This window comes from Oenanthe melanoleuca, chromosome 1A (assembly GCF_029582105.1).
Source record: "Oenanthe melanoleuca isolate GR-GAL-2019-014 chromosome 1A, OMel1.0, whole genome shotgun sequence".
Classification (NCBI taxonomy): domain Eukaryota; kingdom Metazoa; phylum Chordata; class Aves; order Passeriformes; family Muscicapidae; genus Oenanthe; species Oenanthe melanoleuca.
This window is the reverse complement of record NC_079334.1, coordinates 22,733,917-22,747,175: the sequence shown is the minus strand read 5'-3', so window position 1 is coordinate 22,747,175 and position 13,259 is coordinate 22,733,917. Positions and strand designations below refer to the sequence as shown.

At 42.8% G+C, this 13,259-nt stretch overlaps 1 protein-coding gene across 1 annotated transcript in view; it reads right to left on the bottom strand.

Moving 5' to 3' along the window:
• Positions 1-13,259, bottom strand: part of CACNA1I (calcium voltage-gated channel subunit alpha1 I) — a 148,890-nt gene that overhangs the window by 69,330 nt on the left and 66,301 nt on the right. The window lies entirely within an intron of this gene.

Sequence of the window (13,259 nt, the reverse complement as noted above, 5' to 3'; positions counted from 1 at the left end):
TTACAGGCAAAGCACCACAGAGTTGTGTTGCTCCCAGGACATGAGATAAGAGCTCTTCACAGAGACATGACACACAAAAGAGCTTCCAGGCTGAAGGAGCCCCTACCCTGCAGTCTGCTGTGGGGCTGTGGATATGCACAGAAAATAAAGGCTTCAAGCTTGGTGAAGTCCCACTGAACTTCCTTTCCTCTCCTAAAAACACTCATTACCTAAGAGAACTGTCTTGCCTCTGATGGGAAAAAAAAATAAATAAAAATCAAGCAGTAGCAGAACAACCCAAAACAAAGTCAAATGTCAAGTTAAAATGTTTTCTAACCATTTGGGTTTTGTCCTGTTGTGGCTGCAGCATGTGAGTAACCTTGTGTGAGGGGCACATCACTACCTTCTCCTGGCTGGAATGAGTTTGCCACCTATGTAGTACAGTCCCTGTGTCACTAGAAAATTATCCATCATCCAAGTAGTGACCATGGGTCCTTTCAGCACAAGACAAATGCTGCCTTAACTCAGCTCTGTGGTTCAGACAGCAGCAAGCCAGCCCCCTGCAGCCCTCAGTGGCCACAGAGTCACAGATTTACTGCCATCACGTTCCAGTGTAGCCAGACAAAAAAGCTGAGCAGACAATCACACTGCCAGGGAAAACAGCAGGCTCTTCCCAAGCATGGGTTAGGAAAGGGCATCTGCTAAATCTTTTCGAGAGCAACTTGTGACAAAAAAGAACTCAGCCCTAGGAGGCTCCAGGGCTTCAGCTCAATTAACAGACCCTTCTGCCTACAGTTCTTCCTGAGGCTTCCTGGTCTTGGCTGTAATAACAGAGAAATCCAGGATGCTTAAATCCCTGCAGGTGAGATTTGATTGTATCCAGACAATTTCAATGGTGTAATTTTGTGTAATGGTGTAATTTTGTGTTAGGGCCTCCCATTTTCACCTTTTCACTTCTAGTGATCACTTCAGCATCAGCTTATGTTGACTCTTCTCTTTGTGCAATGGCAGCATGCACACACAATGCAGATGACCAAGGTGCAGTGAAACTCCACTGATTACCATAAACCCACCCATCTTCTGTGTAGGTATAACTGATAAATCCAAATGTTGCCTCCATTCTCTAATGAAATAGGAGCTCTAAGTGACTCTGCTGGGCATCTGCAGCATTTCAGGGGTTGCTAGCCCAGTTCTTTTTCTTGTTATTACCATTCTCCAGCCAGCCCTGCTCCCCACAGCCTGGAAACTGTGGACACTTCACCTGCTCCAGGTTTGGGCTGTACCCCATCTCCTAATGCCATATGTGGAGGTGACATATGGCATTAGGAGGTATCAAAAGGAGGACAGTCAAAAGGACTCACCACAAAAAAGTGATCAGTCAGAAGCTGGCAGCAGGTTTATGTCATATCACACCAGCAACCTGCAGAGCCCTGTGCTTGCTGGGTGTACCTTGTAATCCAAGGTAATGTTACAGCTAGTACAAAATAAGGTTGCCACTTATTGAACTCCAGGAGACTCCCAGGCTCCCTGTCCTTGCTTTGTAGCAGCTCAGAGCCGTGAGCAAGGACAGCCCCCAAGACATGACTACCTTTCATCTTGTTCTCCTCTTTCTTGGCTGCTTAAAGCATGTCTTCTTAGTAAATGCCATAAATTCTTTAAGGTCTAGGGGCACTCAAAGTCTAGGATGTGGGAAAGGGAGGAAAGGGGAAAAAAACCAAACTGGTTGTGAGTCCTTCCTGTCTATCATGAGGCAACAGGGTGAAATGCATCTCTTCTGAGGGAAACAGCAGCTCATTTCTGGCATCACTAAAGTATTTTGTGGCCTCTTGTGTGAGTGGGTGAGTGGAAGGACAGGTTCAGAAGCTTAAACTATGCTAAATCAGACAAGCTTCTCATCTGTGATGGAATCTGAGTGCCGAGCTGTCAAGATAATTGAATATTTGCAGAAATTTTTCTTCCCTTGCTAGAGGTTTTCTTTTTTGAAACCTTCCACGTGAAACTCCTCTGGAAGGAGAGGGGATTGGCACAGGCAGCGTTCTCACAGCACACAGCTGAAGACTGATGCACGTTGGGAACACTGTCAGAGTGGGAAATGGGACAGGGGCACTGGCTGCAGGCATAGGGCTCATCCTGCAGATGCCTGGCAGGGAACACCTCTCCACTTAAGCTCTGCCTCCCTCCCCACTCTCAAGGCATCCCACCTGCTCCCTGCCTCTTTACATCTCACTGACGCACGCCTGCCTGCAGCATTCCCACCTCTCATTTTCATATTTCTTCCTAATTCCTACTTTTTCCATTTGCCCCTTGACTTTCCTCTGTATTTTTCCCTTTAGGTAAATCTGCTCAGCTGAACACACAAAGGACCTGGAGTTAAACAGAGGTGAGACCAAGGTACTGCAGGGAGCAAGTGAGCAATTTGTTAGCACGCTGACCCTGTGCAGAATGTGCCTGGTCTCGTGTACCTCTGTCCTGTGTCACACCACTGGAGCTGAGAGGGACACAGGGCAAGGGGGCATGGAAACCTTCAGTGCTCCTGAGGCTCAGCAGCACCAGAATAGCTCCATCAGCTAGGCTTGGCACTTGTTTAGCCCTCTGCACCTGTGAGCTCGAGAGTGGGCTTGGCTGTGCCTTGGCACTCGGGAGGAGCAGCACTCACTGTCCCACAGCAGAAATGCACGGCCAGCGAGGCTCTGTGCCAGGCACAGCAGAGCAGGCTGAGCAGCAGCACGGAGGAATAAAGCTAAGCCTATCTAAAATACACACAGTGACAATACAAAAGCCATGTAAGGAGTCCAGAAAATTCAGACTTTATCTGCTGCACATGTGACTCAATATACTTGTGCAATGCCTGGCTAGCTGCTACCTTGCCGTTACATTCAATGAAATACATTATTAAAACAGTTCAAACATTACCATTTACCTCTTCATATTTACATCTCCTTATACCTTTATTAAATACTTATTAACTTTCCTAATCTTGGCTTCTGAACTTCTGTTTGCTGAAAATTAGCAGCCAAGAAATGGTATTTAAAACCTATTCTGAAATCATTCATGAAAAATACCGAGGCAGTATTTTTCTTATGACACAAAGCCAATATGTTTTTGTCAAATTCAAAAGCTGTCTAATTCCCCTTCTCTGATAGAAGTTTTCAATTGAAATCTAATTAACTACAGTCTAATCAATTCATATATTTTTGTCAAATAAATTTAGTTTTGGCACTGAAGCCAAAAACTTCGTGGCTATGACTTTCTAGCTGTAATTTCAGACTTGCTATGGGCCTTTGTGGGAAGTGAAGCTTTTTCTGCCTGTGGATTTCTATTTGATCCCTACATCTATGAGCACCTGATATGACCAGGTCAGAAGACTTGGATTGGTCTCTGCTCTGAATTCCTTCAGCTTCTCAGTTATGTCAGGGCTCAAAGACTGGTATCTACCTATACCAAGGCTAGATGGGATTTAATCAATACCTTCTGCTTACAGGAATATGCCTTTCTGTCCTTGATTTGGCAATCAAATTTTACAAACTGGAATTTCTACCACTTTGAAGATCTAGAACATAGGAGCCCATAGGAAAAACATAAATCCATCAGTTTTCCCCGACTGAAATTTTCAGATATCAAAAATTTGGAGCTGACATCTCTCCATTTACCAAAATGTCTAGTGCTTGATATATGAGTCATCCCACAGCTCAGATCTTCCACCTGATGTTTGTGGGGTGGTGGGAGACCGATTTACCTCTAAATTCTTCTGCTTTAGTCATACACACACAGATAAGGAGGAGGTCTCACTGCCTCTGCTCTGGCTTCAAAGGCTGTGGCTACAATACAAAGAAGGAGAAAAGCTGTTTTTTGCACTGGACAATGTACTCCAGTGGTCCCATATCTTCCCTCTTGCATTATAGAGCCATCCTAGGGGAAGGAAAGTTTAAAAAAAAAAAAAAAAAAAGGCATGTACATCACTAGATGCACATAGCTCTAGTCCTCTGTGGCCAGAGGTGCAGCAATGGGCACATGGAGAACATGGAGAACAGGGCTACTCCAGAGACTCCATCAGCTGCATCTGTGCTGTGGAAAGGGAAGGCAGGCAGTAAGACCTACTTACTGGGGGGTCCACAACTGCCTGGATAGTGGGGATCACCAGCACTGGAGTAACAGCAATGAGGCAGGAGGAAGAGTGCACAGATAGGCAGGAAACAGAGCACACAGATAAAGGTCTAGAGCATTGTGGCAATCCAGATACCTCCTGTCATGCCTTGATAAGGCTGGATCTGCCTGAGCTTGTACACAAAGAGAGCTGGAAGATGAATCCAATCTCTTGTAAATCCATGTGGACATATTAGAAGGAGAGATAGGAGATTTTGATGAGACAGACACTGGGCAAGAGCAGAGGGCTACTGCTTCCACTCAGAGTCTGCAGCCACAGGGTGCATACAAACCAGCTGATGCAGACAGGCTACTTGCCAGCCCAGCTCCCAGCCAGAACCTGCTTTTTTAAGATTTCTGCCCCATGCCCACCGTTCTGCTCTACAGCTGGGGTCACATCCTTATTTTCCCCAAAGGTCCAGAAGGCTACAGCAAAAGTTGAAGCCTCTTTCATTATTTGGACCTGATCTTTTGTTCTATGGACATCGTGGTGCAGGAGGCACAGGCTGCCAGGCAGATCCCAGCACTGACCCTCCTATCAGCTCACTTGGGAAAGATCAATATATCTATATAGATATCTGAGGAACAAACTCTGCATTTGTACCATTTTGCTCAGTTTGGTGCCTCTGGGGCCAGGCTTCAACATTCACCCTAAACAGATGATCCAAAATCCTTTCAACATCTACCAGAGAAGAAGTGGAATAACACAGTAGGCCCCCAAATTGCTCTGCAAACCACAGTGTACTAAGCTAAGTAGTGCTGCTTATCTCTTTTAAATTTAGAGCTCGTTATGCTGCAAAAAGACAATTCTCTGCTGACAGAAAAACTGAAAGATAGAAGCAAAAAAAAAAAAAAAAAAAAAAAAAAGTCTTGCTAGTAAAACAAGAAATGCAGAAATTACACTCTTTTTTTCCCTATTTATAAAATAAAAAAATAATAAAGAGTCTATAATTCTGTTAGTAAAAAGACATTTCCTCAGGGAGCGATAGATCAATTACTAATTACACAGTCAGCTCCTGAGCTGTGATGCTTTGTATTCTTAAAAAAATAACCTGCGACTCTCCCCCTTCCAGTACAAAAAAATTTTTTTACTTTTTTTTTTTTTTTTTTTAATATTGCTGTGCAAGCAAAAGCCTCTGAAAGCTTCCAGTGCCTGTGAGACTGGTCCCTTGCTGCCTGGAATGTGATTATTTCACACCCTGGAACACTCAGATTTCTCACCAAACTGTGTACTAAGAGAAAATGTCAGAGTTTCTTAATAGTTTCAGAGACATGATACGAAAAGACATAAGCAGGTTTTCACACTGTGATAAGAAAGCCAGAAGGACTCACCAAGCTCAGATGGCTGAATGCGAGTGATGGGGCCACAATCTTAAAAACCAAGAGTCAGAACACAGGCTCTGAACTCTGTATTTCACTGTTTTTAGGGGGGAAAAAAAAGGAAAATAAAAAATAATGTCTGCATTTTGGTCCTATAAGCCTGCTAGTTTTACCTTTTTGGGGGTTTGTGTGTTGATTTTTTAAAAGAAACCTAACATGCTCATGGTAGGGAATTAGTTTTCAGGAAGGAAAAAATCACAGGCAATAATTGAGAGCTACACGTTAGGCAGGCAGGGTAGAGCTGCCTCCTTGTTTTGATTCTTCTCTGGTGTGATTCATTTCGTTTTGATGACTGCTTTCATTTCAATATGTTGCACATCTAGGGATAGTTTTACTGGGAGAAAGCAAATGAAATAATTAGTATCATTAAGGAGGAAAAAAAGAGTGCATGTTTGAGGGGAGGGCTGTGCTGCTGCTATTTCTACCTTTGGTTAAGATGCTATTTAGCCTGCTACTTGCTGGTTTCCATCTTTTCCTGATCACTACTTGAAACACCTAATTGCTATATTTATTACAATTTTCTTTAACTTGCCATGATTTTTATAGAGACTTCTATTTGGCATCGAACATTAGCTAACTAGGATTTTCTGAGCATTCTGCTGTTTACCCTGCTGCTAATAAGTATTTAATGATCTGAGATCTTAAAGTCATAACTATGCAAATTCTGGCCAGGTCCCTGAAGGACTGCAGTTAATTAAAAGCAAAGAAAAGGCAGAAGATTGGCAACACTTCCCCATCTTGTGAGATTAAGGCCAGTTGGTGTGTTTCAGGCTAAGAGGCATCTTCCCAGTGTGGAAGGGCACCACACAGTGATGGATTTGTTTCCTGGAAACAGGTGGGAATTTGAGGATGGGGGGTTGGTACCTCTCATCCTTCTGAGAGCTGCCAGTTCCCTTTCCTAGGCTGAAATTTAGAGGGTTGAGCTTAAGGCCATAAGTGCTTCCCATGTAAGGAGAAAGTTGGTGTTCACAGTGATGCTGCACACGTTTGAAAAGAGCTTGGATGGATGAATTTGGGAGGCATCATCACTCCAAGTTTTTGGAAAGGATGCTATATCTAGGGAATTATGGGGAACAGCACTCAAGGACAGCAGATAACTACCAGGAAGAAAATGTAAAAGTAATATCTCAGTTAACAGAAATACTTTCCAGACTCCCAGTGTGGAAGCTGCATAAAGCACTCCTGAAGAAGCAACTAGTCAAAAGGCACAGGGAGTGAGAAGAAATGTTCTGCTCAGCTTAAGGCCTGTCAGGCTTGCCTGAGAAGAGATCTTCAGCTCTGCAAAGCCCTCTCCAAAGGCTCCATAACTACTCAGAAAGGAAAGGTTGCTTTGGAAAAGAAATGGAGATACCAGGAGAGCTGTGCTGCCATACTACAGGTGAAACTAAAAAGCAAATTTAGGAAGGCTTTCAGATTTCAAAGATAGTCTTTATCCATGATGATGTGTTTTGAAACTAATTGTTTTTCTTATGATGATAGATATACCACATTTAATAGATGTGGATTTGTGTCCCTTTCTGAAGAAGTTGGACAAGAAATATTCAGCTGCACTCCTCAGCAGCACATTCTGGCCAACAGGCAAAAAGGTGATGGAAGAATCTGGTAAAAAAGGGCAAGAGCAAGAGACTGGCAGAGAACTGGGCTAATCTTGTGCAGAAATATTAACCAGGATTTCATTAGAAGAAAAATTAGGTTTTAGAGAACTGAAAGACCAGTCAGAAAATTAAATAAAAGACCAAAGGGAAAAGTGATAAAACTAGGAAAAGAGTTAATGCTTGCAGAACCTCCATGTCAAGAACAAAACTAATCAAGGCACTAAAAGATGTAAAGAGGAGAAAAATAGTGTCGCCTCTACACCTGTGCCAGGGGGCTGAGTAATAAAGAGAATAAGAATTGTTCATTTTATGAGCATAATGCCTAAATGGCATTAGGAAGGCCTGGTGGGAAAATCTGCATGAAAGGAATATTAAAATCAAGGATTTTAACCTAGTATGAAGGCTCAAGTGGACAGAAAGAGAGGGGGAGTAACACACTCTGTCAAAAATAGCATTTTCTAGTACAGAATCAGTGTAGAATCAGACAAAATACTTACAGGTTAATTTTCTGCCATACAGAGAATTCCTCCTGGCTAGAGAAATAGGCTGGCAGGAGGCTTATGAAATTCAACAGATGAATGCAAGGTCCTGCATTTGGGCTGAACTGCTGGGCAGTGGTGCTGCTGAAAAGGAGCTGCCAGTCCTGGGGGACAGCTCCACACAGGGAAGAGCAGTGACATCCCAAGCTGCACCAGTTCATTGCAGCTGGTGGATGAGGGAGGGATTGTGCCCCTTACTTTGTACTCATTAGGCCATGTCTAAAACAGCACATTCACTTCTGGCCCTCCAATAAAAGTGCTGATAAGTTGAAGCAAGTTCAGTGGAGGGTCACCAAGGTGCTCAGGACTGGAGCATTTGTCCTGTGAGGAGAGGCTGAAGGATGTGGGCTTGTTCAATCTGGAAAGGAGATGATTTTGGTGGGACCTAATGGCAATTCCATGGTACTTACAAGGCAGTTAATGAGATTAAGCCAGAATCTTGATGGTGCCACATGGCAGGAGAACAAGACACAGCAAACACAAAACCAGAGAGGAAAGGGAGGTTCAGAGCAGTTACAGATACATCAGCAGTGGGGCTGGGATGGTGAGAGATGGTGCCATCTCCGTCTGTGGTGGTTGTCAAGATTTGACTGGAACACTCCACCTTGAGTTTGCTGTTGACCCTCCTTTGAACAGCAAGATTGGACTGGAGACCCCACAAGGCCCTTTCCACCTCTGATTATCTGTAATCCTATAAATGTGATTAGGTATGTTCAGATCACACCAGAATACAGGCTCTCTTGATAAAAGCACTTTCCCAATTCACCTCTAAGAGTTAAATTTGAGCAATGCATTGGAATACCTAAATCTCCTTGGAAGTTCCCAGCCTTACAAATCACAGAAAATTGTATTCAAGAATGGAAGATAGAGAGATTGTCTATCAAGTTACTTTTTAAAAAAAATTATAGAACTTGATTTCATGTGTTATGTCCAACTCATGTAAGGTCACCAACAGTACCAGATATATCTGATGGTTCTGAGAGGCCATATCCATTAATTTGAAACTACACAGAAATAGCCATACAATCATAAAATCGTTTAGATTGGAAAATGCCTTTAAGATCATTGAGTCTAACTCAACTCTGCCAAGTCCACCACTAAACCCTGCCCTTTAGCACTAGTCACGTCTACATGTCTTTTAAATAGCTCCAAGTGTCAAACTAGTCAGACTTCAATCCATGAGCTGTGGAGTACAGTCAAGTGGTGTTTTGCAATATTTATCAGGTAGCCAAGAAGCTTCAGGAGAGACAAGAAAAGTGAACAGGCTAAAAAGACATGAACAAAAGCAAAAGCAGCCATGTAATAGCAGGAGAGGGGAAGGTGATACCCATGAATATAAATTAGGAGACAGATTTGTAGAAAATTTGTAAGAGAACTGAAAGAGCACATAAAGTGATATAAGTTTTGGAACAAGAAAACAGAATTGTCACTAACAGTGTGAAAAAGGCAGAAAACATCAGTTAAAAAAAAGTCCTCTGGGGAAGGTCAGATGATGTATGTGCACCATTGATCATAATGAGCTAATTTCAGCTCCAGCTGTGATCAAGTATTTCAGGCTGCGCCTAAATAGGGATTTTCTAAGATAAGCAAGCCTGGACAATTTTTATGCAAGAGTCTTAAAAGAGACGGCCAGAAAAGATCTGGACCAGTAGTGATAACTTTTGATTAGACTCAGAAAACTGGGAAAGAATCCAAGGGTCAAAGGAATTCTGATGTTGTGCCAGTACACAGTGATCTCAGTGACAGGACTGATGCTAGTGACAGTACAGTAATAAAATTGTCAATATGCATCTTGGGTAGATTATAGATTAAAAGTGGATAACAAAATTAACCATATCCAGTACAAGTTTAAGGAAAAATAGACATCATCAAACTAATGTGCTATAATCTCTTATGAGATTACAAGTCTGGTTCACACACAAGTAATTAGGTTGATATGGCTGGAATGATATGTAATCATCATGACATACATTAGCTGGAGAAAAACTGTCTAAGTAATAAACTTCACATGCAACACTAAATGGGGATTCATTTGTGAGCAGATGTACTTCTGTAATGCACAATTCTTGCCACTCTGTTCTTTATTTATTTATCACAACCTGACAGAAAACTAAAAACGTCACTGATGGATTTTGCAGTTGAGGCATATTTTTGGGAGAACAGAAAAGAAATGAAGATGACAAGTCAGGGATAGAACAGCATGAACTGCTTTGGAAATGCAAATAATATGTATTTCAGTATTCCAGTGTGAAAAAAATGAAAGCAACATACATCTGTGAACAAAGTTAACTGTTCCTACTAATAGGAAGGAGTTTTCTCTTTTCAGAAGAGGAGACAGGGAAAAAAAAACCCAAATCAAGCTTGGAGGCAATAAAGAAAGCAGATGAATGAACTGACAGCAAGGTGCTGTAGTTGAATGGACAGGCTACTGCAGCACTTGGTATAAGAAACAGGAAGTTTCAGGCAGGAATAGTAAGACAATATTACAACCAAGGGCACTGAAGCAGACTGAAGCACTGACAGAATGCTGTGTCTTGTTCTGAAATGTACCACTTTTAAAAGCTGTTTAAGAACACCACAAGATTATCTCAAAATGCCAAAATGTCCAAAATGCCATTCCTTATACCAAAGGTAAGGACAGGATGGAATCTGACCACAGTTTGAGCTCTACATGGCAAACTCCACTGTGATAATGGAGGGAAGTAAAGACAGCATTCTGCAAAAGACACACTCTCTCCTCAGTCAATGGAATTCAAACAACAAGAAGTTAGAGAAAGATTTTGGGCATATTTTTGGGGACACTTGTGTAATCACAATCACCCCCTCCTCCCCTCCCACCATGTAGTGAAGTCCTTAATTTCCTAACATGTCTCAGGGATGCCACAGAAGAGGGCAAAGAAAGACAGAGCCCCCACCACAGATGGTTAATCACAGCATTTGGATCATGAGAGGCAGAACAGCAACTCCCAACACAGAATCATGCCCCCAAGGTCAGGGAGAGCCTCAGGTCAGATATATAAAGGGATGGTATCTCCTTTCCTAGAGGGACAGTGGCATCATCTCCAACCACATGTGAGCACTTTGTTTCACAGAACAGAACGAGCAGGGGAAATCTTTCACTCTTGTATTGCTAGAGAACTGCCTGGCTTAAAAAGTTGGTGAGTATGAGCCCAGAAACAAGTGATTCTTCCCCTAAATTCACACACATACAGACTCTGGCTGACATTTCCAATCTGATTAGCTTTCTCATTATCTCAACTTTCAAACCATCATAGGCTCTCAACTTGAGGAAGCTGCCCTCTGAAGTCACCTCAGTTCAAGCTCTCCAAACACACCCATCACTGTGGGAAACAAGTGACGACAGAGGAGACCTAATCACAAATGGAAGGGAAGAGGGACTCCCACCAGGACAGCTGGTGGTGACGAGCACAGTCTGCTCGAAACGTCTGGGAACTTGCAGCCTCCTGTCACCAGCAAGCAGTTGGGAATGGGAGCATCAACAAGCTGAATCTGCATCCCTGGTTGTTTCTTCAAACCAAATTGCTTCATGTGATTTTTGGAGCTCTGAGGGGAACAATGAGGGAGAGCATTAACTTGCAACTGTTGGTTTGGGGTTTTTTCCTAACCCTTTCAGAAAAAAAGCCATGAAGGTGGTTAGGGGAGGGAGTGTTCGAGAGGGGAGAAAGTTCTAGTGATGTCAGCTCCTATTGCCATGGAAACAGAACATTTTTAGTGACAATGGAGCCTTCCTCCTTGAGCTGCTGGGTTGCAGGGGCAAGCAGGGCAAGGGCACATGAGGGAATTCAGCTAACTAAAACTATAGCTTCTGGCTTTCCAAGGAAGTGAGGAAATAACTACAAATGATTGCCTGAGTACATGGTTTATGTAACCAAAACACCGTCTGGGGCCATAGCAGCAAATAGTCATTCTGCTCTTTGATGAAATGAGGCAGATGGAGACAGCTCAGCTGCCCAGGACTGCCACATGGAATGGGCCCCCACTGCACCTCACTTTCCCATGATACAGTCTATTCTTTGCTGCCTTGCTGGTGTTTATTTGGAAAGGGAGAAGGGAGGAGAAGCACAGTCCATATTCTTGAAACTGACAGAAGCTGCATGGACTCTAGGCTGGGCTCCCCAACATCAGGGAGGTTCCCTTAGGAGTCAAGTTTATGACCTCCCTTACAGAAATCAGGAATCCAGGATGATGAAAAGGAGAAGGCTCTTAGGGTAAACTGATTAGTCTCTGATCAGGATCTAACTCCCTGGCACAGAGAAAACGTGCAAGATCTAATGCTAGCTGTCCCTATCTGGACAACGTGGCTTCAGTAAGCTGAAGCCAGGATCCAGATGTGGAATCAATAAGGATAAAGGTCGGGGCTTACATTTGAAGTTAAGCAAAAGCCTACTCTATGTAAGGACAAGTTAAAGCCTTGGATTTGATTTAAACAGTGCAGAAAATTTTAATGAATTTCAAAGAATAATGAATTAATAACCACAAGCTTTTATAACTCGAAATACATTATATAGTCATTAGTTCTATACAACTAAATGGAAAAATCTTTCTTTAGCAGAAGTCCTTTGAGATCAGATATTCTAATGAGATTACTATCATTTCATTCTGACACCTCATGAGGACAATTGAATAGAAATCAGGAAAAAAATTTCATTCTGTTTTGGACCTGAAATAAAAAATCCTCCACACAGATTATTTCATATCTAAGGGGTTGATTCGAAGTCTCCTTGGCATTAAAAGAAGTTCAGATATGAGACTTTTTTTTTATTGGTACTGCTATCAGATGCACAAAAGACTCTGTCTCTCCTCAAATTCCTGCCAGCAATGGTGACAGAAGGAAATATGTAAGGGAGTTTGCTCCCTTCTTGTCTAGGTAGTGTGGATTTCACTTGTTTTTCTGCATGAAGAATTTGAGCTCTCCCTCTTTCATTTAGTACTGCCCCACTGATTTCACCATCTCTTCAGACTGCTCCACTCACATACCATGCTTTCAGGGACCCCAGGCAGGGCAAGATCCCCAATTCCCAAGCATTTTTACCTCATATACTGGTTTTCCTGTTCCCACCTGAGTAGAGTCTTTCTCCCAACATACTGTAGCATTACCTGCAGAAGAGCACCATGGGCTCCAAGGTCCCCATGCTTACCCCACCCACCCAGCTTTTCCTTCCTCAAAGGCTGCTGTGCTAGGGTCTTGCTTTCCCTGCATCCATTCTCCAGCAATTTTGCCACCAGGAGCTCAGGTTAGAACATACAATGGTCTGGTTTTCCTCAGCACCACATCTCAAGGGCTTTGGCTGGTACTCCTCTTGTCAGGCCATTTTAAATCAGATGTTAATCTCAGCAGGCTCAGCTACAAGAAAGGTCTTCCCATCTCACACGTATTGTGTTAATTTAGAAAAGCCTACAGCTTTCATCTGCCTGTCCTCCTTTCAACCTGGCTGAGAATCAGCCTTCAAATTTTTACAGCTGCACTGAGTTTGAAAATCTCTGCTCCTCCCAGAAGCAAACAATTATCTGCTCCTCCAGAGGGAATGACTTTCAAGTCTTGCTGTAGAACTCTGTCAAAAGCAAATATAAAGACAGTGCTGCTCCACACCACGGGGGAAAA